The 24,436-nt window shown below is 48.0% G+C and overlaps 1 long non-coding RNA gene across 1 annotated transcript; it reads right to left on the reverse strand.

The window, feature by feature from the left end:
- Positions 1-5,877: 5,877 nt before the first annotated feature.
- LOC142066778 (uncharacterized) lies at positions 5,878-24,141 on the reverse strand. Its single transcript, XR_012663787.1, has 11 exons — positions 22,046-24,141; positions 21,525-21,620; positions 20,557-20,621; positions 19,916-20,037; positions 19,333-19,531; positions 13,514-19,153; positions 13,160-13,380; positions 12,940-13,008; positions 11,560-11,671; positions 9,954-11,148; positions 5,878-8,637 (listed from the first exon to the last, which is right to left on the reverse strand). It is a non-coding gene; the product is annotated as an uncharacterized LOC142066778 (long non-coding RNA).
- Positions 24,142-24,436: the final 295 nt, after the last annotated feature.

The raw sequence follows: 24,436 nt of genomic DNA on the forward strand, positions 1-24,436 counted from the left end.
TACCAAGACCTCACCCTCTCAGTCAAATCTTGTATACTGCAGATCCCAGAGTAACCCCTACCAGCTCTGATCTTCTAGGGATAAGTTTTCTGTTGTCTAATTTTACACATATAAAATCTAGACCTCTAAGCTTGAGCTTATCGTTTGTTTCTCAATAGAAATAGACACCACAGGGCACGCTTGTCAGGATTATCTAAGGTGCACCTCTTAGGGAGACAAAGCAGCACCTGAGCTTATTTCTCGTTATAGATCACCACTCCTTCAGACTTACCCAACTAACTTATAAACACCTCACACGGGGCAACTGAGTCTCCTCTACTGCCATCCAAGGGATCATTTTTCCTGGTTATGTGGAAGCACCTTTCATCTTAAAGAGAATATATTTATAATGGGGGAAGAAAAACCTCCACATTAAGCAGACGACAAGACGCTCCTGCATGCTCTGGTTGTCGAATTCTCTTTTTCTCGAGGACTATCCGCAGCTGATCTCCTGATACAGTGCAGAATCTCACCTTGCTGTTGAATAACATTGGGATTCAGCACAGCATTGCAGCCAATTCCAGGAAAAAGCATTTGCAAGCCAGGATCCTGAATTTGTGCAGACAAAAAGCATCATACAAACAAGCTATGGGAAGGACTGGTGAGGAAGCAAGTGAGTAGCAATCCAGGAGGTGGGTGTGAAAACAAGGAGGAACATACAGGGCTGTAATGGTTCATCTCCATGAGTCAGGAATAATGGCTGTGGATGAGAAGACCTGGAGGTCCAGTACTTGATTAAACAAACCTATGTGTCATCTTTTCACTGATGCTTAATGAGTTGTTGATCCTATTATCTCTCCCTGTTTGAAACCAGGATTCAAGTATAGCCCAGAAAACATCAAAGATGATGGAAATAAACAATTCTCACCATGGCCCCTACTGGTTTCGCTGGGTAATGGACTGGGCTCAAAAATCCTTCCAGCACCGTATGCCCAGGGATGAGTCAGAGGGGTTTTTTTTACCATGACAATGCCAGGAAAACAGATAACAGCAATTCCTGACCAAAGGAAAATTCAGGAAACAACTGGGCTTTGAGAAATGCGGAGGGATCTGTGCAAACCACAGCTCAGGGGCTGGAAACCTCACTGCTTGTCAGGCTGCTCCCACCAGATGAGGTGGGGATGAAGCCATGGGTGTACCTGGGAGCCATCAGAAATGAGATGAGACTCTAGCTACGTTGAAATTGTTTTCTTGTGACACAAGGTTTCAAAGAAAATAGAACTTTCTGGCCAGTAAAGTGGCTGTTTCTGTCATGTTCATACAGCCTAGTACTCATCTGGTCCTCAGGGAATACATGGTTTAATGCAATGTCCAGGTTCCCTGACATATTTCTGGACTTCTTAATCTTTACTCTGTTTTTCTCCTTTTCCTGTTTCTCCTATGTCTCTTTAATCTAACAGCTGATCAGAGGCAATTCACTTCCATCTGATAAGATGATGACAGTATTATTTTTCTGGGTTTTTTTTTCCCAGCTATAATCAGTTTGGCAGTCATGGAGATGAGCTCCTGTAGTTAATTTTCTTATATGCCTATTTATTCTTTAAATGCCTTGAAAGTAAAATTTAATAGTCTCAGAAACTAAAAGATAGATTTGATTTTAATTCCTGTCATGGCACCCATGGAAATGTCTACATGATAAGATATTACTGTTGTTCTTCGGCAGTTTAAGCTGTTTGGCTGACTTTCTCTGATAACGGGATAAATTGATGTAAAGTGAGGGCCGGATCTTCACCTCCACAGGAAACTGCATCCATTCAGCCTCCCTCGTCCATTGCCGGTGTAATCCAACGACTTCCATAACTGTCTTTGGGGAGCAAAACCATTCTCAGCCCTTTCTAGGGAGGCTGATCTAGGTAGGACCATGCCTGGGGGCTAGTGACCCAAACTGGGGTATGGATATGCCAAGCATTGCTCCTCCAAACCTCTGCCGGCCACCTTGAGGAAGGACCTAGAGGACACAGTGTCTTCCTAAATCACCAGCTCCCTTATTTCAGAGCAATACTCCTGGATGCTGCAAAGACACGCCCCTACACGCAGACATAGCAGCTCTTGTTTTCAGTTTTTTGGCAAGCCTAGCGTTACACCTGTCTTTCCCTAGCTATCTTTCCCAAAGTTTATCTGTCCATCCATCCGTCCAGCCACCCATCCATCCCATCAATGGGTCGAGTGGCAATCTTCGTATTTCTCTGTACTGTGGTCCTTACTCATTGCAAACCTCAATCCAAGCCAACCTTTTGGCATCACCAGACCTACTTCACACAGTAAAATCCTCCTCAAGGAACACATTGTAGGAGTGGGCGATAAATAACTTGCAGGTGTAAACAGAAAAGAACACTTTTGCAGTGCCCTGCAATGGCAGGAGGGCCAAGATATATTATCAGGCATAGAATTGTTTCTGTAACTAATATTTTGTTTTGTGTTACAGATAAAGCAGAACTAAACTAATTAACAATTATTTTTCCTCCCTTCCCTCCTGGCTTAAAACAACAAAAGAGCTCTTGCATCTCCAAAGTCAATTAGTCACTGGGCTAGAACATAGGCTTTTGACATTGTAATTAGACTTCATTAATGGATCGCCAAAGGCAGCAAGATGGAAACCTACTAGATGAGCCTCCCTTTGCATTTTCGTTCAGCTAATTACATGCTTATCTTGGAAACAAAAGATGTTGCACACAACGAAAAAAACCCACTTCTTCGTCCGAAATTGTGGAGCAGTGGGCTTATAGCGAAAGTCTCCCTGCTGGAGGTTGTAAAATCGTCCTTCTGCAGACATGGAAATTCTTTTCCCTCTCTTTGCTGCTGCATCCTACATATGACCAACGTTGCCACCAAGTCCCAAGTTCCTTTAGATCTTTTGGCGGAATAATTTATTAAATTCTGTCCTTTGGGTATGGAAAAAATCCTTGACCACTTTTTCCTCACCTCCCTGTGGGTGCTGAGCAGGCCCTTGAAAGACTGAGGCCCCCACTGCTCCCAAGGGCAGGAGGAAAGCTCTGTCTTCCAGCAGAGCTCTTTTGCCAACAAGATCCCACTGGGGAAGCAATTTTCTCATGCAGGTCATTGATATTATAACACAGGGCCATTAGTAATCAAATAAAAAAGTGCTTTCAATTAAACCGAGGGCTTCTAGCTTGGTAACATCTTTCAATAGCAATTTGTAACACTAATACAGTGTAATTGCTGCTAATGAATGGGTAGGTAGCAGACCAGTTATTATTATGAATTTTCTCCAAGCAACATCAGGCAGCGAAACCTGTCTCAGGCTGTATGAATTTACTGTTCTTTGTGAAAAGCAGCGAGCTTCCTCCCTCTTAGTCCTCTGAGGTAATTCAGTGAACAGACAGTTTAAGATCCTGGTAAATTTATGTTGTGCAAATTATTATTTGTCGTTTTATGTTCAACTTGGGAAGAGACTTCAACAAGCCAGAGTACACTACCCTGCGTAATTCCTTTAATGATGAACTTGCTAAGGATCAGAGCTCTGGCCATAAATTGTAAGTGGCTTCATACTTCAGATAGTCGTTTGGACTTATTTATTTTTTAATCACCCATCATGGCTGGAACTGTTTTGCGAGTTTTACAGTTGTTGTGGTACTTCACTGTTCTGTGGCCTCTTCCCACTATTATATACTGTGTAGATTAGACTAGAGATAACTGCTCAGCATTTATTGTTATCTGTCCTCAGGTAGTGCTGTGTTCTTCGGTGGAGATCAGATTGCTATCACTCTCCTCTGGATGGAGAAAGCGAGCCCTAGGGATGCAGAGCAGGCAGCATCGTGAAGTGCTCGATGCATCGTGCAGGGCGCTGTAGGGATGGGGAGGGAGGGAGAGTCCTTGCTCTCCAGGGCTACCCGAAGGCAGGTGAAGGACAAGGCGCACAGGCAGTTTCACAGCGAGGCAATATGAGGGGCGTTACTTCCTACAGCTCTGAGCACACTCACACACCTCTGATTCTCCACCCTGGATGATGGAGACCTGTCCACAACCAACAGACTCTTGGCACAGCGATGGAGGGCTCCTGCCGAATTACCATGTACAAGCATCTCTGCAGGCAGCAAGGAACATGAATGGGTATTGCAGCGGTTGCGCTCGCATCGTGTGCCACGGCTCCCCGGAGCCTCAGGGACTGCTGTTAGACCTTTCAGAAAGGCAGAAAATTAATAAACCACCTACATGGGGGAAATCACTCCCTGACCTTTCACACAGTTAAACTTCAGAGTAATCACCTGACACTTCTGGTTTTTATCAGTGTACCCACAAATTAGCCACAGTGTCTCACCAACTAATAGGAAGAAAGTAATTACTGGTGCTACCGCTAGAGCTGGTAGCAAGGGCTACTCTGGGAAATAAAGGATTAATTTCAAATATATATGTAGGAGATCTTGATAGCAGCAGGTGTAAGGGGAAAAGAAAATTTAAGGTAGATATAAATGCGGGAAGAGAGATACAATAGCAGAAGTGAAAGTATATTTGGAACTGAATTGCAATCTTTTTAGCATATAGGACAGTGATGGAAACTTCTCAAAGCCAGAGGTTGTTTTCTTTTAGTAATAACTGAACGAAGTGAGAAAGCTCACCGAGTCTGTAGTGACAGAAAGGTGTTTTTCCTTCATGTCTCAGGGCCTGTCCCTAAAATCAGAACTGGGGGGAGGGAGGGGTGAGATCGGGCTGGCATAAGCCAACAGAACTCCATCTGCTTAACACCGACCGTCCGAGATGACACGTTGTAGACAACCCCCACATGCTGTGCTGGGATGGGGTGCAAGGGCAGGTAGGAATTTGGCTGAAACAGGATCCAGCCTTTGTCTTCCTGGTCACCAGGGTGTACCAAGGGGACTGGGATGCTTCTCCTCTCCCCACGCTGGCCCCTCCGCATGGCTAGGCTCGGAGAGCTGAGTCCTCTTCCAGACAGGCAGCGGGGGCTTTGAGGGCACGTCTGGGTCACAGCCTCACACTCTATAGGATCATACTGGGCCACGTTTTTTAACCGAAACCTCCAGTTTCTCCATATCCCCAGCCTATTCTGGAAAGCCTCAGAACACCAGATGCTGAGAAAATAGGGAGATAGCTGGCTGGGTGTGTAAAAGGGAGCGTGATGGATGAGGGACAGAAAGAAGCATTGCTTTAAAAGGCATGCAGCTTCCTGGCCTGGATGAGGCTGGCTGCCTCGGAGCATGAATAAAAGAAAAGAAAAAGCTGTGCTCGTACTTTTCAGGTAAGTTTTCCTGAGCAGAGGACATTTGGGACAACAGCTACAGCAGAGAGGGGCAAACCCCCCCTCAGCAGAGCAGCTGGTGGGATCAGAGGCCCCCACACCACGTGCGTGCGGTCAGATGCAGACCTGCCCTGCAGGAAACCTGGCTCCGGGTGACCACCCGCAGCCTTGGCCGTGTGCTGAATGAAGAAACAGCTCTGGACGGGCAAGACACAGAGCAGGAGTCAGGTTGGCTTTTCTGACAGTGCATTGCACCACAGGGTGGACCCAGAGGTGGGGAGGGACTGGGCGCAGCCATTGCCCAGCGCCTTGTGAAATGAACTGGGAGCATGGGGGCCCCATCCCTCCCATCTGCCCGTGTTACATCCTGTCACATTCAGTGGAGGCTCACACAACGCAGACCCCCTGGCGTGCGGGAACATCCCTGCCACCATGTACATCCCTGGGCACCCAGAGGAGCCCAATGCTTGTGCTGGGCTCTGCTCATAGGGCACATCCCTTGCCCCACACAGCACTGGATGGAGCCTGCTAGGGAACCCGTGGTAGTGACTTGGCTTTGGGGAAGCCCTGCACCATGGCAAGAAACACAAAACCCCACAATCCTTTTGGAGGCAGCAGGATTAGGCCAGCAGAGTGTCCCTGGGACATCCTCTCAAGGCTGCCCTTCGCAGCAGCAGGTGAAGGTGAGGTGGGGGGAGCAGCGTCAGCAATGCAAAAGCTGCTTTTCAGGAGAGCAAGGGGGCTGTAAGCCAGGCTTTCCATCTCCCTCACACAGCGCCGGGATGCTCAATCCTTGCAATATGTCACCGTGGTCACTAGATGTCCCCATCTGAATACAAATGACAACGTGCCGCCCCCAAACCAGACCTACACCCCCACACCACTACCCAATTGTTCTCCTTGACACTGACAGTAATTAAAGATAACACCACTTAGCCTTCTGTCATTTGCACTGAATCAGTAATGTTTGATTTGTTTAACCTTTGCATCAAAAAAAGGTAAACAAACAACCAAGCACCTCTGCCGGGTGTGCGGCACTGATCCGGGAATCAGCGGCAGCTGCGGGTAGCAGGGGGCTACAGGAAGGTTGCACCGAGGCCGTGCTTACTCCTTGGCCCCAGTTTGATGCACCCGGTTCGTATCTTGCGTCCTCTGTGCACCACCGGGCCGGTGGGACTCTTCCCCTGTGCTGCCTCTCGGCCCTGTTCTTGGAGGGAACAGGAAGGAAAAGATGCTGGTTCTTTCCTGAAATGGTGCTGAGCCGAGCCAGAATGGCAATAACGAGCGCTCCCATCTCACTTTTTGTGTTGGGAGCATTAATTATCCCTGAGGTTGAGCAGAGTGGTCCGATTGCCTCCTGGTAGCCTGAGATGAGGGAAGGGAAGGCACAGAAGCGATGTGAACTCCCCGGGTCCAGGGAGTGACGTTGGAGGTAGGAAACAAGGACGGCCAAACCAAACAGCATGAGCTGGCCACGAGTAAAGGATGGATGTGAGCTTTTCAGTTATCAGAGGTTCAGGAGAGGGCGTTCATGGCAGGGAACACTTGAAGTGTTTGGAGATGAACTGGACACAGCCTTGAGCAACCTGCTCTGTGTTTGCCCTGCTCTGAGCAAAGTGCAGAACCAGGGACCGCCAGATGTCCCCTCCCACTCATACCACTCTGTCCTAACATCCCTGCTCCAGACTCTTTCCTGGCCCCTGTTGGTACAAGCCTGTAGCTTGGCTGCCGCTGTCTGGATCCTGACGTTACCCAGCTGGCTGTCACCACTCTGCACCACTGCACAGAAGTCCTCGCAAGAAGATTAATGGCATTACAGCATCCTCTGCAACCACTCTGTCCTGACACGAGGCCTGCGCCAGCAGGCTTTTGGTCCCAAACCGGCTTCTCTACCATCAGACTTCAGGAGGGCTCAGAAAGCTGTGACCTCCTCTCATATCTCCCTGTCTGCATCCCTTGACGCAGTGCATGAACGAGACCTCATGGAAAGGCGCTGGATGCCTTGTTGCACAGGCTGTTTTCTCCACAGGGGCAACCTCCATCCTTGATCTCATACCGAGGACAGCCAGAACATTTTCTCCCACGGCGGGCTGGTTCCCAGACAAGGATGGCGATGAAGGAAGCTGGGCCGTTCCTCTGGCCGAAGCCGGCTGTGGGCAGTCCTTGTGGCAGCACTAAGCTCTCCCCTGCTGCCCGCACTCCTTTTTCCAACTCCTCTGTCTTGTTTCACCTGGCTGCTTATCTCAGACTTAACATTTCCAGGTCATTTAAGCTGCTTTATTTCCTTAAAGAGAGGCAAGTGGAGACTCTAACTGGAGTTGATAAATCCTTAGACTTTGACCTCAACATTTATCTGCTTAGGCCGATGCTTTCCATTTCTCCAGGCTGTGCAGAGGAGGACAAGTAGCTTCATTTCCCTTGGAGACAGGTTTTCATTTAACGGCAGAGGGTGCCTCCATGGCAGACCTCCCCACCTGCTCTTGCAGAGTGCCCTCCTTGGGGATGCTGATCTTTACGCTCAGGGTTTATTCAGCCTGGGATCAGCCATTCCCTCTTCAGTGGCCTGATTTTGTTATGCCAGCACACAAACATCCCACAGGGATGATGTTGTTTTTTCTCTCTCAAAAGAGAGATCAGAGAACTGATTGGACTGTGTGACAGGGCTGATCCCATAATACATCCAGGGACTGCAAGACATCATCTCCCACATCACAGGAAAATGGCCCATGGCCAAAGGAAGGAAAAAAAAGCAAAAAAAACCTCTAATAGCAGGCCATTATCTCATGACAATGTCTCTGTTAACACATGCTAACCCTTCCGATGTGCTTAGAAATCTGAGAAATTAAATGAAAGGTGCTGTCGCTAAGGAGTTTATATTTAGTGTTTCTGTCCAAGTAGAGAAATGGGAAGTGGAATTTGAGACAGCAGTCCTGCAGGCTTAAGGAAATAGATTGAAAAATGCATTTGGAGTGCGGAAACAGCATAAAACATGTTGCAGTTTGGCTCATTTGGGATTCCAGTCATACGGGCAGCAACACTGTGGAGGATTTAGCTTGCCAATCAACATCTTATTTATTTCCTCTGAACAGGATATCTTTATTCTGTGGCCGTCTCTGCCTCCAACATCTATGGAGATTGCAAAATCAAGCGGCTTGGCTCATTTTTTTGTTGTTGATTTGTTTTGTCCAGAGCAGCATGAGAAGTAGGAAAATATCAATACTAAGGAGAGAGCTCCTTGGCACCGTGGGATGGATGCAGACTCATTCACCTCCAGGTCACCCAGCTGTGTCTGGCTCAGATACAGGGATTACACGGTGGTGAGGCTCGAGCTCAGCTTGACAGGGATCATCTGCTTGGTCTTGGGTAGAAATACCTGCCTTAGGCTGGGGTGGATGAGGAGAGGAGCGAAGCGATTTAGAGAAGGACAAAGACAGACTGGAAAAGAAAATCCAGCTTTCCTGCCCCGCATACTCTCGCCGCCTGAAGCAGGGTCCCAGGTGTGCACGGTTCACGTCTGGTGGCCTGTGCGACACAAGTAACGCCCAGAGCTCAAGCGGGGAGCAGTTCTCAGCTGCCAGCACCAGAGGCACAAACCCCGGCAAAAGGCTGGACCCAGAGCCTGCGGGGTCCTGTTTAAAGCCCAACCTCTCCCCAGCAGGGAATGCGGTACCCAAGGCGATGCAATGGAGCCACCACCCCCAGGGTTTCCAGCCTCTCTGGGCTGCAGCAAGAGCGTCCCTTCACTCCCCTCCAGGACCTCTTGGACGGCTTCAGCTTCATGGGGCATCCTCATGGTCTTCCCGGATCCCTGGAGCTCCCAGAAGTCAGAGGGGGTCCTGCTCTTTTGTAAACGCGAGGGCTGCCCCAGCAGCCAGGGGACAGGTGTTGTTTCGGGGGCAGAAACAAACCAGAACAAACTACTTGAAACAGAAACAACTGTTTGAGGTTAGCTCTTGTTTTGGTTTGGTTGTTTTTTTTAAAAGCTTCTCCAGAACTCCCAGGGTGGAAGAAAGCATTTAAATTCTCATTTTCATTCTGCTCAAGAAAAAAACCTTTTCCTGCAGTTGTTCCCTCTAAAAAAGAATCTGATTTTTTCCACTAACCCCCCCGAATCAAATAAAGAAAAAGGGTCATTTAAATGAAAGCCAGTGCTCAGAAGGATTAATACATTAAATTAGATGTAGTGATATAAAACCACGCTGGAACCATTTCTTCAATGAAGTATTTAGATAAGAGACCTTCCTATTAAAAATGAATTTTTGCCATTGTTTTTCCCTGAAAATATTTGAACTCTACTAAAAAAGAAACAACTTTCCAAAAAGAGCCATCAGAAAATATCTCTGGATTCAAGTTAATGTAACATTATGTTTGGTTTGGGATTTTAGAACTGGAAAAACAGACTTTTTTGCAGACAAAAATACAGTAGCTGCAAGGCAGTGGGGAGGAGGGCCACACACCAAAACATTTAAGCAAAAAATGTTTTTTGCTTAAAAAATAATATCAAGATTCACAGATTAAGTTAGAAAGAAACAGTATCATTTCAGTGTGTTGAAAGACAGCCAACTGTCATTTTTTGGGAGGTTGTTTTGGGGTTGGGTCCCCCCCCCAGTTTCATGTTCCTCCACTTAAAAAAAAATAAATGCAGTATACCAAAATAATGTCCCTCACTTAAACCACTTCTAACAACAGGTTTTCCTACCTCATTTTCTGCAGGGAAGGTGTTGGTTTCCTGAGGAGCTCTGCGATGGCCCAAGGTTCTCAGCGGTGAGCAGACCTCAGCCTTCTACCCCTCCGGGCAATCAGCCTGCTCCCAGCTCAGCTGGGGTCAAGGTTTCTCACAGAGCCTAGCGGACAGCTCTTTACAAAGACCAGCACCATGAATTTCTACTAAATTAAATTACTAAATGCTGCAGGACCTCTGAAATGCTGGTTATCTTCAACTCTCCACATTCCTTCATCGTTTCGGTTCATCGCATTGCAGCTTCAGGCAGCGCCACCTCCGCTTTTGCGCTGCTCTGCAGCTGACCCCGAGAGATCTCGCCCACCGCGGCACCCCCGTTCTCACATCTGGAAGGCCGAGAGGCACAAGCAGGCACAAGGCTCGACAGCATCACTTACGGGTAGAGCTGACAGTAAAAGCCCAGGTCCCAGCTGTGAGCGTGAGCTCATCTGGAGCAGGCTGAGCGCCTACACTGGTGCATCAGCCCCCCCAGACCCAACAGAGTTCGGGTGCTGATGAACTGGGTGCTGCCCTCTGACAGGCAGAGAGGTGCCGTGTCTGAAGAACTCGCAGCCTGACTGATAAAAGACACTTGTGTGGTGAAAGGGCCACGGGGCAGAAGGACGACAGACCTGCCGCAGACTTGCCTTGCTAAGAAGGAATGGTCCACAAAGCTACTTTACCCCTCAGGGCAGCACCGAAGCCTCCCCAGGAGAAGCTTCTGAAGGAAAAAAATGTTCTGTGGGTGAACGTTCAGAGGGTGAAAGTCAGCACAGGGCACGTCACGGTTAAAACCTAAAGTCTACAGATGTTGCCTAGCAAAGCTAGTGTCTAGGCTTCAGAGGAACTGGTGTGACCCAGAAGGCTCATTCATCGCCTCTGCATGGGAGTCGGTCCCACCCAGAACGGATACTTTTTCTTTCTTTTCTTTCACTCATTTGTTTCATCCTTCAGGAAAAAAAAAAAAAAAAAAACCCAAGATAAAACATCAGTCCCTTTTTAGCGTGGGGCAGAAGGGAAGGAATCCTATTGATAATAACAAGTGCTGATGAAGAGGAAGCACATCTGCAGAGGATACTTTCCAATAGATTATTGTCTGCTGGGTGTCGCCGGCCCATTTCCTCCCATCTGAATTCTGCTGGTGGAAGCACTCCCGAGAGACACAGCTTCACATCTGTACACAACACCAGAGCTTAGAAGAAATGTGAATCCTGGCTTTCAAATGCCAGTAATGAGAGGAGAGCGGGGGAGTAAGAATTGCTTCTTTTATTAATCAAATTCCCCCCTCCCATCTGCACTGCCTGCCATCATCCATTCTGGAGAGCATCATCTAAGCACGAAGGCATGCCTGCCTCGCTGCTTGTGAAGTCTATTGGTAGAGTAGCCTCAGGTACCAGGTACTCAATTTGACAGTGCTACCACTGCCAGGGCTCTGGCAGCTAATGGAGGACTTTGTTTAGCTGCCTGGAGGGGTGATCCATCACACAGAGTTCAGGCCTGACTGCAGATGGAGGACGCCTGGCTCACGAGAGTGATAGCAATCAGGGTACCGAGGGTAAGGACAAGGAAAGAGAAGCATTCATACTCATCCGTTTAATCATCAGCGATTCCTAACCCATCACTCCTCAGCACCAAAGCGCTGCGATGCCTGAGGGGAGAACGCAGCCTAGGGCAGAAGCAGACTCGAAAAGAGGAAGCTGTCAGGAAATACAAGGGAAGAGCAAATCGTCAAGGCAGAGGCAAGGTCAGAAATCAAAGATCTCCTAATGCTTCCTGGCAGAGGAGGAAACCCAGCTTCAATTTATTGCAAGGGAAATGGATAAAATGAGGATGTCTTTGCAGGGGAAAATCATAGGAGCTGGGTCTCAGCCAGGTCTCCAGTGGTGCTTCTCTTGCGACGGGCGGCTGACCAGGGATCGGTCATTCCCGGGAGCTCAGACAAGCAATACAGCCATTAATTCCACACGGGGTACAGCTGCCCAGCTGGGACCAGTAAGAACCAGTTTCGAATTTTCAAATTCTTGTCATAGCCAGTGTCACTGAGAAGGCATGGGGCTGGGAGTCCAGCGTCAGCACCTCTGGCCCAGGCCTCCGTGCACTGCTGGCCCACTGAGCCCTGAGCACAAGGCAAGGGCAGGAGCGGGGGTCCAGGCTGTTCTAGCACGATGCCTCTGCTGACAAGCACTAACCAAAATCATGTCAGCACCGAAGTGGAGGTGTTTCCTCCAGACTGCAGCTCAAGCTCTCAGCACAGCTGTTTTGCTGCCATGGGCTGCTCTTACAGTAACCGCCTGCGTCTGCAGACGGTGCTGTCTCCCCAGTGACCGGGATAAGTGACATGTGGGACATGGGGCAGCGTCCACCTGCAACACCCCTGGTGACCCGAGCCCGTCAGCTCATTTCACCGTGTCAGTGCTGGCCAGCACCAGCTGCTGCTCGCTCCTGGACTGACAGGCCTCGTGATTCCAACCCTTTTTATTCTTTCCTTCTTTTTTTTTTTTTTGAGATATCTTTGACAAGCCACTGAGCTCAGCTGCAAAGCATCAGCTTCTCCCTGGCCTACCAGGGATATAATTTACACCCTCAGAAGTGAAGCAGCTGTGAGATGATCCACGTATCAGAATGGGGATATCTCCACTGTAGAGTGGCAGCAGGAGCAGAATACCCGTGGCTGACACCAGGAACACCCACGGTCCAGGGATGGGAGAACCAGCAAGAGAGCACTGCCCGGCTGCTGCAGCTTTTTGCTCTCTCCCCAGTGCACCTCTTTCGGGGTCCAACAGCTCCTGGGAACTGAGTTTAGGGTTCATGTACATCATGGCATCTTGCAGCCACTGGTACAGGCCTGTGGAAACCCCTGGTGCTGGCCAGGTACGCTGGAAGGCTGATCTGAGCATCAGCCTGACTGACAGAGCTTCCATTCAGGGCACTGTGCCATGGTGGTATCAGACCTGAGAAATTGTACCTGAGCACTAGTCCATGCTGCAAAACTCCAAAGAGCTCAGGTCCTGCTTGTTCTTGGAGGGTGGAGATGCTGGAAAGACCCAGATCTGCATTAGATATGATTCAAATCACTTGCAAGAGCTGACTCTTGTGAAAAGTATGAGGAAAATCGGGTCAGGAAAAGGGGGTTAGTCCTGCTTTTACAGGTAAAAAACCTTCAATGCAAAGGGTAAATGACTCACCCTACATCACCACACGCCTCTTCAGCAGAGCATTCTCTCCAACGTACTGCAAGACCCTCTTCAGACTGGGGCGCTTTCTGATACATGCACTCTATTATTCTAGACAAAGCCATTTCCAACTTGACTTGAAGATAAAAGGATTTGTGTAACTTTCTGTGGCCCTGTTTACCAGCAAGAACGTGTGATTTCCATTAGCATCAGCAGAAGTGATGAACCTGCACCTGTGAGGGGGAAAAAAAGGAAACGCACACCCCAAAATAAAAGTGACACCATGTAAAGCATAATACATTTGAAGCTTTTCATCAGTCCCATTAAGGAGAAGTGGTATCTGCACTCCTGCAATCAAAATCCTACCTGCAACACTGCCAGTCTGGCTTAGACGAGCTTGTTCCTCCTTGAAGCCTTTTTCAGATATAAAGATTGCCTTGTGCTGAGGTGATATTGAACCGATTCCAAACAAATTTTAGGATGTTTCAGGCATTAAAGTTCTTCACAAAGGTCACCGGTTATATGGTACAAGCGGCTCCTTTTCAATCTACCCTTTAGTTTCAATTTACAGTTCTGCAGAGAAACAGAGTGCTGATTCCTGGTTTCAGGAGAAAATAAAACAAACGCGTGGGGAGCATGGGCAGAAGTCTTTGAATTTGATTGCAGCAACTCCTTTGCAGTAGTTGGACCTTTGATCTTCTGTCTAAAAGCACGTTCTTTGCTGGTATGAGATTAAAGAAAAGTGCAAAACCAAAGAAACGTCGCCGCCTTTGGGTCTCCTTGGTGTAGAGCCGTCAGCCTGCTCGCTCACCTCTGGGCATGTGGCAGGCCACCAAGGGGCCTTGTGAAATCCAGGGGGGAAGACAGGGAGGGCACAGGGGGAAAGTCAGAGAGTGCCGGTACGGAGGCGGACTCTTGTGCGCAGTAATGTAAAAAAGGTCATGCCTCTGACTCTTTTCATGGGCTGCTGAGGAGAGAAATGCGACAGTGAATGATCGGCGGTATGAGCCTGCAGAAAGCGGGGGCAGAGCTCTGCAGGTAGGGCTGCTGGAAGTCTCCTGGAGGACAATGTGGTGAGGCACCCGAATGATGGAAGAGTGTTAATGAGACAGATGTGCAAGAGAGGAAAATGGTAGTGGTGCTTTGACCATGATGGTCTAAGGATTCCATGGAGACATGGTGTGCAGGGAGAGGTAATAGCTTCTATTAGAACAATTGGTATCATTGAGGGGAAAAAATGACTAGCTTTTGAGCACCTGGTCATTGCAGAGCTAGGAAAAGGAAATTGGGGTGAAGTATTACAAAAAATACATGGAGAGAGAACCTGACATACGCATTTGTATAGCTGATGGGCTGGGTGGTAGATCTGTTGTCTGATGCTCTTTTGGGGCATTTCCATTCATGCTGGCAGGGTGTAAAATGTTTCTGAATCAGAGTGGAATGACTCACATTTCCCTTGTTCTCATGTTTACTTATGTAAATGATAACAGTAAGCTCAGGACAGATGGAGCTGGATCCTCCTTGCTCTCACACAATGTACATTTTTCCCTCAGTAGCCAGGACTACTGCTATGCGTTGTTATGTACTGCAGTCAGAGATACATTGGTGCAGTGAGCCGTACAGGAGATGTATAGACAGTAGGAATCAAACCAAATATCCTCAGGGTGAGAGCCAGTGTTCTCTATTTATGGGGAAACAGAAAATTCACTTATTCGAAAACAGCAGGTTAGAGGCAATTTTCATTGCCAGGGGCAGCTACTAGAGGGAGACATTGCCACACTCGCTAAGCCGGGGCTGCCTAATTCGTGGAAACATGCCCGTAATATCGCTCAAATAATGAGCAAAATGAATGCATTAGTATCAAACCTAACTGAAGAGGACCATTGACCCAACTGAATCACCAGCAGTCCCTGGTATCGTCACATCTGCTTCCACCCGCAGGTGGTCCCCCACTACCTCCACTGCTCTAGAAGCCACGGATTGTTCTGGAGAGCCTGAATAGCTTGTCATTTTTCCAATGTTAAAAACCCAACCTTTCTCTTCTGCTGTCATTTTTGCCCCTGTTTAAGGAAGGTCCCTCCCCATATGATGCATTCCTTCAGCAGAGGGGACTCTGCGGTTGTTTGTTGGCTTCCCCTGTGATCTCCAGGGTCTTCTGCTTTCCAACTCACCAGCCTGTTTGCACACTGAATTGCTCCTTTTATTTCTGAAAAGGGCTGATGACCTCTCTTAGTAGAGCATCTTGGAAGTGTCGCTTGTCTGCAGGTTATTTAGCATTTCAATGCCAGCACACAGTGTAAAGCAGCACCAGTACTCTTTTATTCACTAGCAGTCCTTAAGTCAGCTTGATTTGTTTCGAGGGTTTGGTTTTTTTTTAATTTAGATTATATTAAAAGCTAACACGAGAAATTTTAACTTATTATTTATCCTTTGATAAAGATGAATAAAGTAAGATAAAACGTTACCGGAATTTTTCACAAAACAATGCCACAACTGCAGAGTGGATTTCCTTCTTTTCTGACCACTGGGTTTAGGTGCCAGCAGAAACTGTCCTCTCTTCATTAGGACAGAAAGCAAGCGCAAATACGATGGAAATACTTGAGACTTGAAAGCAGAAGCAGACAATTCTGTCCACCTCACTTGTCTTTAGAGAAAGCAGGAGCCATGAATCAGAGGGAAATTGCTTTAATCTTGCTATGTATTAATAATACTCAATTTCATTTATTGTGAGCGAGAGGAATACAGACCTCCCCTGCTCCTGCTACGTTCATAATTTATCCCCAGCCAATTAACTCCTGCTGATGCAGAATTAATAAACTATTATATTATTGATGCCAAAAAGTGGGCATGGCATTCTCTGTCTTTCTGACAGTGTTGTGAAAAGTTATGTGCATGATTGCAAGAGCAAGGAGAGTTTTCCACACTTCCTTTTGAGCGAAGCTGTGGGAGGCGATGCCCTGTGGGAATCACGTCTCAGTTCTCAGCCCACTACTAACGCTGTGGCCACCCTCACCTGGCTTTGCTCAAAATGCTGAAACCTATCCACGTCCCTCAAAGTTTCCAGGGCCAATGGTATTGCTGAGGCCAATTCACAAGGTCAAATGGTGGATTTTCCATGTTTGCCTCATCACTAAGATGCACAGCCACTTTAGATATTAAAAATAATTAAAGGTAGCAATTAAGTTCAGGATAGGATTCATCTCACTTAGCTAGAAGTCAGTGAAGTGTGCTGCTACGGCTCAAATAGACCCTGCAGACTCCTTTCAAAGTCAGTGAAGAGAGAAAGGCACCATGAGGAGCAATTCTTCTAACCAGTGTAGACACCTATTTCAAGAAGAGATGAAACGCACCCCAGGCAGCCCTGACTCTACCAGCTGGAACCGCATGCGAGAGGCCTGGGCTGCCAGCACCCGCACGGAATGGGAGAAAGCCCCTTGCTGTGCAATCCCGGTACTTTCAGAAGGTCACCCATGCCACCTTCTCCTGAGGTGGGTGAGGTGTGGAAGTGAAAAGGGGACTGCATGACTAGCTTATCCTGGTGCCAACCATTTAGACAGCCAGGGTTTGGGCAGGTGAGCCTCAGGACCTCGGTGATGTGGGGAGGCAGCCTGTGACTATGGTGATGAGGTGCTTAGTGATCCTGAGATGCCTTTTGTAAAATACCGCAGCCATCTGGTCCCAGGTGGCATCTTCAATTCCCTTCCTACCTAATGACCTGCACAATGAACCCACCCATTACCAAGAGACTGCTGATGGGAGCTGGCTCTCTTCTAAGTGCTACAATCGTTTATGCTGCTTGTGCAATACAAAAGGATTTTTAGTGCAGTAAATGTAAGTTATTCCCACAAAAAAAGCCACTCTGCAGTGTCATGACGATGAACAGCTTTTATATTGCCTCAGATCCATACCTCCCCTGCCCTCGTAGGAAGCTCTAAAGCAGTGGATAGTGTTGGACAAAGCCATGGCTCTGCCAAGCAGGTCCTTGTTTGGAGATTTGGGTTTGTTCAAACCTAACCTATTTGAGGGAATATATCTTTTCTGTAAGCAAACATTTATTTGACCTACAACACCTCTTTTGTTTTGGCCAGAAACAGTAAATGGGGCCTGACTGCCCCATAATCAAGGACAAGGCTGCTTTCTTTTTGGCTATGACTGAGGTCAAAAGGCTAAAGGCTCCCTAGGGCCTCTTCAGTGTCTGCACTGGAACCTCTGGCTTCTGTGGTCCAGGCAAATGCCCTTGCTGCCAGCCCGTCACCTACTCTGGATGAGTGACCTTGCTGCTGCATTTCTGTCGGAGCTTCTCCATTGCTATAACTGAGCCTTGCAGCAGAGACTGTCCCTGCTGAACACCCAAACTCTTACTGTCTCTTCCCAGACACAATTCTCAACTTTTCTGGTCTCTCAAGGGGGAAAAGTAAAGCCCATAAAACAAATAACTCACTATCTAGCCAACCAAGCAACTCGCCCCACCTCCCCAAATATTTTTGTTTCAGTGCAACATGAAATAGGGAAACAAATGTTGAAATATTTGTTTAGTTTCTGCAGTGATAAAATCCTCCCTGCTCTGCAGTGGGCTCAAGGCTCAATATCTGGCTCATGTAAAGTTTTATTTAAAAACTGAAAAGTCCATGTAAACAAAGTTGAAGTGCTATTTCTTCTAAAGACAGCTCTGGGCTTTTCTCTATGGTAACCTCGCAGAAGGTAATTAGGGAGCCATAGCAACAGCTACACCTCCTAGCATACTGTCTGCTCTCTCTCAAATACTGTGCAAGCTCCAAAACATACAGGCAAGCATCCTGGGGATGCCAGACTGGTTTACATTATGTAAGAGGCAATTGATGTTTCCCAACATCACTTGGGGCTTTGTTTTTGGCAATGTTCTGTTTATTTCTGCTTCAGTGTGTGAACAGAAGACACTGGCCAAAAGCTGTAATCATGTGTCCCTGCCTTATGTAGGAAGCCAGGCATGCCGTGTGTCTGTCCATGCTGTGCTTGGATCCATGTCCTGCAGCCATCGCTGCAGTGGGGGTGATGCTCTATAGCTGGAGCAAGTTCGTGGCCTCAGTGTTCAGCCCTCCCCAGATTTGAGCTGTGTGCTTTGGAGCTCTCGGGATTTTGCGCCATTGCTGATCTAGGTTATATGGCCTTCGGAGTTATTTCATTTGTATTCTATGTCCTATTGTTCCCTGGTGAGTATCTGCAGCACTGGTACCCGCTCCTCCCCAGTGGGCCCCTCTTGTCCCTGTATAAAACAGGAGCTCTGAGAAGCCCAAAAATGCTGTTTGGCAAAAATCCCCGAGCAGGCGTGGAAAAGCAGCGAGGCTTTGTGCTAGTTGTGACATCCAAACACCCGAAAGAGTGATATTCCCCGGCTCGCCACAGGTGCCCTCCTCGTTGTAAATGGGCCAACACTGCTCTGCTTACGAAATTCTTACAAAGACATTCAAAAGCTCTGACATTCAAAAGCTCTTTTGTTACAAGAGGGCAGAAAAAAATGTCCTGACAAGGTGAGTTTCCATCCCTCTTACAGAGCGGCTCCATGTAAACTGCGATGGAGAGTGGAATATTGCAAGTAAGGTAAGTTTGACCATATAAATTGGGCATTGCCCACCTCTCAGGTGCAGTGGCACAGGACACAAGGCACAGGTGTCCTAAATAAACCTTAGACCTCGCGTTCTCCTGGGCATACAACCGTGCCAGCGCTCCTGCTTTCTTTGCTTTGAACCAGCCCATGGAAAGCATGGCCTGCCAGAGTATAACTTCTGAATTAGGATGGATAGTGGGCCTGGGAGGTCCCAAAAAAGAGGTCTTCAGAGGGGTGATTCTTCTGAAATAGGATGCTCTTGCAGAAGCACAATGTGCTGGTAATAAATGAAAGAGGCAGAGATGGCAAAGCCCTTTGAGACACAGAGTGGGACTCGGGGGCCTGGGATTCACATCACTCGTTTTGCCCCGATCTACTGTTCTCAGGTTGCTTCTTGTGCCTCTTGCCTTCATTTCCCATGCCTGTAAAAAGAGACTTCCTTTGTAACACAAACCAAAGCCCAGTGGCAGGACAGCGGCTGCCAGAGCTATTACTAGCAGCATGCACATTCAGCCTAGAAAGGCAGTGCATCTTCCAGCAGCTGCCCACCATCTTTAATTCAGTGGCCATCTTCCACCTCTGCAATGAAAATTTTGCTCACCCGGATGAGGACGGAGCTCAGGGTGTTCGCTCTTCACTGGCGAAGCTGCTGTGGCATTTTGGAGACAGTCACTTCTTGGTGCTGCCATATGAGGTTCAATGACCAGGCACTGGGGGCCACAGGGGAAGCAAATGCCCTGTCCACCTTCCACGTACCACTTGTGCCTCTTCCCAGACACCGAGGACAGCAGCAGCAATTTCTGCTAAAAAGAAGGATGATGTGGAGTGGTTTTAAGCCTATCCACCCACTTAAGCAAGGTATTTAGATGCAACAGGTCCCTGGTTTGGAGCTGACAGGCGTTTAGTCTATGAAGACATGAAAGCTGTAATTTCCCATAATGAATAGCAACTGCTTATTAGCTGATCTCTCCTTTCCTAATTTTATTTTATGTGTGATCTTGGCAGAAGTGCAGCCGTTCAGCTGCAGGTGGGAGATAGGAAATAAACTTAAATATGCAGGAAGAAAGAAAGAGTTTATCAGAAAAATGCAGTAAGAGAAATTTTTAAAAATTGCAGAAAGGGATCAGGGAAGGTGGGCTCAGGAAACATTTTCCTCCCTGGATCAACATTTCGGTCTGACTCACCTGCAGGTGGGAGCACAGTGGTTTTGGTCCCCTCTCTACAGCAACTTGTACCCAATACTGCTGAACGCGGCTCTTCAACATCAGGACTGGACGCACCATTTTAATTTCTCCTCCTCAGGAGGCTGTTAAAAAAATACAGTTGTTTCAGTTCAAGGGCCTAAGTGGCACCCAGTGCATCGCTCAGCGGTTCTTCCAAGAAGAGGGCATGGCAAAGGCTTCTCTGCCTGCCTGTTTTTGCTGTCTGATTTCTATTTCCGATATCTCTGAGCCTCACCTACAGCTCTGTTTCCCTGAATGATCCCATAAATGAACACAATTTGAGTGTTTTGTGACCTCTATCTTGTTGGAAGGAATGGGTCTTTTTATCTCCCAAGAGCCTACCAGGTCACAGGACTGTAATTACCACCGAATGATCCCGACGGGAGTGAGACAGGTGGGTCTGAAGATAAAGGACAAGCAGCCACACCATAGTCATCACAACCACTAAAGCCTAACTAGGACTCTGGGGCTGTCTCTGTGGGAAGGCTGGCTCTGAATGGACTGTGGAGAGAAAATAACACTCTCATGCCCTCTTGGCAGTCCCATTAGTGTTGTCAAGAGACTGGCAGAGCAAGGCAAGGGTTTGAACTGTCATTGTCTACCTTGCAATCATTCTGCAAGGGGAGTATCATCATCTTCCAGGCTGTCCATCAGGGAATAAAATTTCCTCTCCAAGAAGAGGAGAATGGAGAAATGTCTCGATGAGGATTGTTAACACATAAATGCCGTCACCCTGAGTTCTTATTTTGCTGTTTTCCCATCCCAAGAAAGTTCTGCTTATTCTAAACTCTTGGCTTCCCTGTTTGCAAGAAGGAATAACGCAGACTTGGTTCCCGCTCTGGTCTTTGGACGGGGTTACTGAAGGAGGTGGGGTGGGGCGATGTTGGTAGTTGGACCCAGCCCTTTTCGCTACCAACAGCACACAGACCGGTGGTTACACCAAAGAGTTAAAAGCAAACTGGAGTGATCAGCTTTAGAAGGTGTCATTATGTACAGAACCTAGTGTCAGACATCGCAACCTTAATCGTTACCTTCTAATCCGATCTACAAGGGGAAACCCCGGAGCCCAAGAATGTCCCCAATAGGTGAACCAAAGGAGCAAACAGGGTAACAGGGTGATAACAACCAGCTCCCACCCTGTGTACATGAAGTGACAGCCCAGGCAAGGCTAAGGGCTGTGTGGGGTGGAGGGCAGAGCAACAGCCCAGCACAGGCTCTGTAGCAGCCTGCTGCAGGCAAAACAGTCTCAACTTGGGGAATTTTTGCTTAATTTAATTTCTTGCCAATTAACACCAACTTCTGGTGTCTGATTTGGGTATTGAGGGGAAAAAGAAAAAAGAGGAGACTATTAAAAAACACTTAAGAAAACACATTACGTCCTATTCCCTGGGGCTCAGCTGAAGCCAAACACTTTCTCTCTCCCCCCCACCCCATCTAAGCCTGTACCCAGTAAGGGCTGATGCTGCCCTTTGCTTGTTACTGGTTTTCCTCCACTCAAGCGTTGGTCACCCACGTCCGTAGTCCCTCGGGTGTGCTTCTCTCCCAGTGTGGGTCACCCGTGGCCACGTACCTGGCACGACTCAAACCCTGCGATTTATGCCTGAGACAGTGATGATCGAGCCCTGCAGAACCTTGACAGGAGGTTTCAGCGTCCCCCGGCAGATCTCTGAAACAGAGGTTAGGACATTAATATACATCCTGCTGTCATTTCATTGAAACGACAATGGATTGATTGCATTAAGTGCCCTGTCAGCTATTCATTAAACGCCTGATTGAAGACTGTCACCGATGCCTTTTCTCTTTTAATTAAGACAGGCACTTCTGAAGGCCGGCTGGAAGCCCGGGTGCGGGACGGGGCGGCAGGCACGGCTCCGGGCTCCTGCTACGGGTGCTGAGCTGGGGGAGCACCAGGAGGACCCTTCCCCTGCTCCCCGCGCTGGCCTCGGATTCTGACTTTGGAGAGAGTGTTAATTAAAAACTGTTTCAAGGATTCATCTGCTGAGGCTCCTTTCTTAATTAGCACACCCTATTAGCAGTAAAACTGTGTAACACAAACAAGGTTTCACATATCTTCCCATTTTCTTCTCTTACATTTGCTGGAGCGATAATGGAAGATGGATGATCTGGGGGTGTTTCAGCTGATTAGGAGCCAAATTTTTGTTTTCTCTGTCCCTTTCTGCCCCAGCGTTACGAACATCCAGCTGCGGGAGATTTCCTCCGTGTGAGCGGCCCAGGGAAGGGAAGCTTGTGCACGCAGAGGGCTCACTAATGAAGAGGTTTGGATGGCAGTAGGCACACGCCGAGCATGTTAACATGGCGAAGACCAGCTCCCAGAGGTGCCCCAGAAGACCAAAACAGCAATAGCAAAGAATAAGTATATTGAGCCATAAAAATGGCTTTGTTGGTGCTGAAATACATGATCTCGAGCCTTTCTGCACGCTTCGGTTACAGGGGACAGCATTAACCCTTCTGGAAACCACAGCACCTCACTGAGGTCTTTCAACAGGCACTGGAGGGAGAAACGCTGAGTTATGCCCCACTTTGCACGGCTGCGGCTGGGTCGTGGGGGAGCAGTGGGAGATGCAGCCGTGCATACTTCTCTGCTCACTGGTGCCTGCAAGGGGGTCCCCGCTGAAGCAAAGGGCACAGCCCAAACCCCCGCTGTGGAAACCTTCACCCGGCTGGCGGCTCTGATTCATGCCGGTGGTGTTTATCCAGAGCCACATGCCTGTGGCTTGAAATGATGGAGGGTGGTAATTTCTGAATTCTTCAGAGGAATACAAAGCCCAAATATTATATTCAAGTACAGAGCCTTCAAAAACCCTGTTAACAGGCTTCTCTTCATTATTCCTTTGATTTGCATAGTGCTGTCTTAATGCAGACTAAATGTAATTATTTCTCATTGTTGTTTTCCCTGTATTAGTAAAAGCTAATGCCACAGGGCCTTGTTCAAAAACTGCCTGTATAAATATTGTTAAAAATAAATGCATAACATTAATTCTCCATCGTTCATGTCACTTTATTTAATGCTCTAAAAAGCTAATTACCACTAATTTTATTCTACATCTTCTACAGGTCTTACAGTCTTGGCACTATAAGATAAAAGAATTAATTGTTAATTAGCATACCTTTTTTTGGAGAACACTTTTTTCTTTATCAAAGATTACAAGAGGAGGAAGAGAGGGGGAAGGGGAAGAAATGAAGCTCTCAGTATTTCTGCCAGCCACGGTGCCAAAATGGGCTTTTTCTTAAACAACACAAAACTTTTATCTGGCCCCAGGGAGAAGTACAAGCTATGGTGTGTGAAGCCAATAAAAAGCATCAGTATTATTATTAGTTTTCCTTGCACTGGATGTCTGAACACATTGTACCCGACTGTGTCTGCAGCCTGATGGATTTGTAAAATGGGAAATGATGTCGCCGGAATTTTAGACATCCACCACCAAAAGCCAGGGTGCCCTTCACTGGGAAATGACCGGGGCGGCAGCATGAACGTTAACTCTGAACATTAACTGAACATTAGCATGGCGGTATTGCATTTGAAGGAGCGTTGGTGGGGGATGCCAAGCATTGCAGTGCCCATTCCCAGGCATCCTAATGCCCTGGGGAAGCCAAGAGACCTCCAAGCCGAGCAACCAGGCATGAGATATTTCATATTACCACCTCAAAAAGTCTTAAATACAATCAAAACCATCATACAGGATTAGATTTATGGCACTCCCCTGAAGGCCTGTGCTCGTTGCCTCACGTTTCTCCGACCCCCCCGCCATAGCCGTGCCGCTCACAGTCAGACAACACGGGTAGAGCCCATGTAGAAGACACCCAGGCAAGAGGGCAGAGGTAGAACTGCAGCGTGCACCGCCCCACAGTGCCTATATGGCTCCTGCACCCTTTTTATCCTGGGGAGGAGAGGGTGTCATAAATTTCTGCAGAACTTGCTTAGCACCGACTACCCGACCCTTTGGGCTCACCTCCACACGTAGTGCCTCTCCTCTATGGAGACCTCTATGGAGAGACCATAGGGCAAAGGAAACTTTTCCACCTTTCTACCCTTTTCTGGGGCCCCCCTTGTCCAGCCCAGATGGGATTTCAAGGAAGGGATAAATCAGGGGCGGGGGGCTCCTGTGGGAAGGCAGTGGTCCTCTTCCTGCCCTCGTTTCACGGCGCAACCCACTGGCCTCCATTCCTTCGCTTCAGTGCAGTTGCCCATCTCGCTCGTGTGTTTTGGGCAGAGATGTTTACAGTGAGCGTGATCCTGACAGCAGCAGCTTTGCAGGTCACGGGCAAGTGCGTTTCATCAACTTTGTCTTGCAGAAGCCAGGACCCTGTGGAACATCACCATGCCGACGCACCACATACTCCCCTCCCCAGCTTAACCCTCGGCTCAGCCGGGAAGGGCAACACTGCGTTTGGTTTAGCCTTAATTGCAGTTTCTTTGCCCTTGCGCCCAAATTTTCAGCCACCCACCACCACAAATTCTTT

Source organism: Phalacrocorax aristotelis, chromosome 20 (assembly GCF_949628215.1).
Source record: "Phalacrocorax aristotelis chromosome 20, bGulAri2.1, whole genome shotgun sequence".
Classification (NCBI taxonomy): Eukaryota; Metazoa; Chordata; class Aves; order Suliformes; family Phalacrocoracidae; genus Phalacrocorax; species Phalacrocorax aristotelis.